This window comes from Prionailurus viverrinus, chromosome B3, assembly GCF_022837055.1.
Source record: "Prionailurus viverrinus isolate Anna chromosome B3, UM_Priviv_1.0, whole genome shotgun sequence".
In the NCBI taxonomy this organism is placed as follows: Eukaryota; Metazoa; Chordata; class Mammalia; order Carnivora; family Felidae; genus Prionailurus; species Prionailurus viverrinus.
In genome coordinates this window covers 31014209-31018071 of record NC_062566.1, presented here as the reverse complement: position 1 = coordinate 31018071, position 3863 = coordinate 31014209, and the positions used below count along the sequence as shown (strand labels likewise).

The 3863-nt window shown below is 54.0% G+C and overlaps 1 long non-coding RNA gene across 1 annotated transcript; it reads right to left on the bottom strand.

Annotated features, from left to right (window-relative positions):
• Window positions 1-660: 660 nt before the first annotated feature.
• LOC125168653 (uncharacterized) lies at window positions 661-3559 on the bottom strand. Its single transcript, XR_007153237.1, has 3 exons — window positions 3414-3559; window positions 1859-2053; window positions 661-1376 (listed from the first exon to the last, which is right to left on the bottom strand). It is a non-coding gene; the product is annotated as an uncharacterized LOC125168653 (long non-coding RNA).
• Window positions 3560-3863: the final 304 nt, after the last annotated feature.

The following is a 3863-nucleotide window of genomic DNA, read 5'->3' as shown; positions in this document are numbered from 1 at the left end:
AGGGGCACGGCAGCCGTCCAAGTAGATGCGATGCCGTTGTAGTTACGCACCTCGCCCAGAGCTCCCCAGTCAGCCGTCGGCGGCCATAACCATTCTTGGGATCCATTTCAGAGCCGGGAACTATTAGTCTCGTTTGTTTGTGTTGTAGCCGGAGCAATAATGGGTATTCCCAATTCATTGACAACTGACTTTATTTTTATTGTCTGTGTTCAGCTGTGGAATCTACCGAAGCTATGTCCGAGAGCGTCACTATGATTTTCAACGCCAAGGAATATTTTTGCTTCTGTTTCCGACTCGGCGAACATTTATTGACGATCTAGTGGGTGAGGGGCATGACGCTGGACACCGGGGACAAAGACGGAGATGGTAATAAGAAGGACTCTTACTGAGTGTCTACCCGTTTAATTCGACTCGTGGCCCCATCGACGGATACTGTTAGGATCCCAGTAGTTACCAATTTACCAGTGTTGAAACTGAGGTCACACGGGCAGCAAATGGTAGAGCCAGGAGGCGAAGCTCAGAAATCTGGTCCCAAGATGCTCATAATCACGATTAGAAAAAGAAAATAAAAATCCTTTGGAAAGCTCACTGTCCAACTGTGGAAGCAGACCCAGAAACAGATCATCTGAATTCTTTTAAGTTTATTTTTCAAAAGCCGATTAAACAAAAGGAGACGAGGAAGGGCAGAGAGAGAGGGAGAGAGAGAGAGAGAGAATCTCAAGCAGGCTCCTCACTGTCAGCACAGAGCCCGACGCGGGGCTCGAACTCACGAACCGCGAAATCATGACCCGAGCCGAAGTCGGACGCTTAGCCAACTGAGCCACCCAGGCTCCCCGGTAGATGACAAATTAATGACAAAGGCTCCTAAGCCTAGGAATGCCTCTTTCTTGGGCTCTTGGTTTCTTTCGTGCTGGGACCCAGTTTCCGTGACGGAGGAATTGATCGGACGTGCATCAGGGAAACCCGGCATCGCGGGTGTCTGTCCGTCTTCCCGGTTGATGACGACACAGGAGCCAGCAACCGATCTCCTCCCTCTCTTATTGCTTTTATGTCATAGGCCCAGGGAAACTGTAAGCCCCTTGAGGGCAGAGTCTTTGAATCTTCATTCATTCATTCCTTCGTCCTCAAAAGAAAATACATTATGTTGAGCAGGTGCCTGTAGTAGGAGGTGCCAGGCCTGAGCTAGTGGCCAGAGGTACGCAGAAAAGAGGGCGGTACATTCCGAAGGAGACGGGCAGGTCAAGCTCCAACGGGTGACGTGCTGCAGCCAGGCCTGTATCAGACGGGAGGAAAGGTGCCAAGGGCCCAGAGGAGGGCGTAGCCACTCTGCCCAGAAGGTGGCCGTGAGCTGTCTGCACAGAACAGGGTGTCTGTTGCTATAAAGGTTAAAAGGAGAGGGGCAATGAAGAATGGCCCAGCTGCCAAGTGGCAATCCCATCCGAAGTCCTGACGTGCCCGGGAGCGGTTTTGTCACCACAGTTAGGACTTACGGACACACCTCAGCACGCCCAAGGTCTTACTCTCCTCTCGAACCCGTGTCTCCCCGACACCGCCTTCTCGGTGCCCCCTTCTCTGCGTAGCCTTCTCTCCCCTCTTCCTCTTCTCAACCCTTCCCTCCGGCGGCCCTCTTAAGTGTCCCCCTTTACCCTTCCTTTCTTAACTGTGGACAACTGGACGTGATCGAAACCTCAGATTCTAGAAAGCGCCAGGAATCTAGCAGGGCCGAGCCATGGTATTAGCCTCTTCTGCTCAGGTGACATGCCTCTCTCTCCCAGGACCCGCCACCTCCTCCTCCTAGAAGCTCCTTCACGCTAGTCGAGAAGGTACCTGAATAGGTCACATGCGGATGAGTTATTACCTCCAATACGGGCCTTGAAGTCCGCCCACCTCCATTGGACAAGATGTGAGGAGTAGTGCCAGATGGAGCCGTCCGTGTGTCCATTCATCTACCTATCCGTTCACTCAATGAGCAGGACGTCATGAATCCCTGTGGTAATGACCAAGGCGGCCGAGATGGACCCAGTCCACTGGTGGGGCACAGCACACAGTGACACTATGATGTAACAGAAAGCAGAGCTGAAAGCGCGGGTCCGTGGAAACAGAGCCTGCAAGAAGGGATCGAAGAGGGATCTGAGGGCCCGACGTAGGATCGATAAGAGAACGGTGTCATGAAAACCAAGAGAAGAGGTTCTAGAACAGGGGAGGCGCCAACAGGGTCAAATGCGTCCGAGTGGTCCAAGAGAATGAGAATGGGAGCGCTTCCTCTGGATTTGAGCATAAGAGGTGGTTGGTGACCGCAGTGGTATAGTTTGGTGGGCGGGGATGGGAGTCAGGTAGTGCTGGCTCAAGGAGAGGGCGGGTGGGACAGGAGTGGTGAGCTTCCATGCACGCAGCTCTGCAGAAGTTGGGCTGCAAAAGAAAGAGCGAAGTCGGGCAGTGTCTAGAAAACGACACGGGGATGGAGAGTTTAGGGTTTTTTTTTAGGATGAAAGAAATCTGACGGATCCCACTGCTTCCACCGGGGACAGGAAGAGGAGAGTCAGTTTCCCTCTATCCTTCCTTTCAGAAGGTCCCAGGTCCTTCACCGATGCCCGTCATGGAGAGAGGAAGCAAGCAACCTCTGCTGTCCCTGATTCTGCTAGGGGATCTGGGGCCAGCAGACTCCCCGCACAGTGGCTTTTGGAGAAGTTGCCAGCTGTTGGATCCAATGAGTGCATGTCGTGGTTGGTTGCAAAGGGCTCCCTGGCCCCCGAGACAAGTTGGCTGGGGAACCAATTGGCCCTCCTCGGTGCTGGGCGACTCTGGCATACCTCTCAGCCACTCAGGTGAGCCCTTCTGAAGGAGTGGGAGTTGCACAACCCTTCCTCCCCGACCCCACAAAGTTCGCCGTTTGGTTTATTTCACACACAGACTTGAATGCCACCACGTGAAGATGTCTCTTCTGGGTCCCTTCTCCCTGTGGTTCCCTACGTATTGGGCAAATGGCCGAAGGGTCCCGGAGCCAGTAGAGTACTGTTCCTTTGGCCCACTGACCCTGTAAGTGCTTGGCTGAGTCACTGAAAGCAAGGAGCATGGGGAGGCAGGGGACAGGGGCCTGGCGATCAATTCAAATGTGGGCGTGGTGTAACGTAGAACCCCCAAACCACAGAATTGAAGTACACAAGATTGCTGAGAAGATAGGGACTCGCCTGAGGTTGTACAGAGGTCATGGCAGGCCTGGGTCTAGCCTACGTCCTTGACCCTTGGCCCCTCGCCCCGTCCACTCTAACCATCAGAGGCACAGCCGCTGGGCCTCCGATGGCAACACATTTGAATTCAGGATAATTTTCCCGGACAAACGATGGGCTTAGGTGGTTCCGTGTAACCCTAGAGACAACCATGGTGGATGACGGTGACAACACTCATTACGATACCAGGGAAGCGCAGCCTGACCCCAAGCGTGGGTCCCCGTCGCTGTCGAAGTCGGGGCGCCCGGCAGCCCTTGCTCGGGTCCTGGACCTGTTTGTCTTGTTCCCTGCGTGGCCCCAACACTTAGCCCACAGGGGCCCAGGGTGTAGTTCAATTAGTACCTGTTGAAATAATGAATCAGTTAATTAGTTCTCCCCTGTAAGAACCAGCTCTCCAGGTGGAAAGGTGTTCAGAATTCTGACCTCAAACCTGAGAAAGTGCCTTTCTTCGCGGTCTCTCTCCTGCTCTGCTTGCCACGGGGCAGACCCCCCGGCCGGGCTCCCTGCTCCCATGTTTGGACGCTGTCCTTCTCCTGATGCTATCCTCCCACACCCTCTCTGTTCTCAGCCACACCACACGCTGAGCTAACAGCTGACGGACTGCCTCCTATTTTGAAACAGCACCCCAGATTTGGA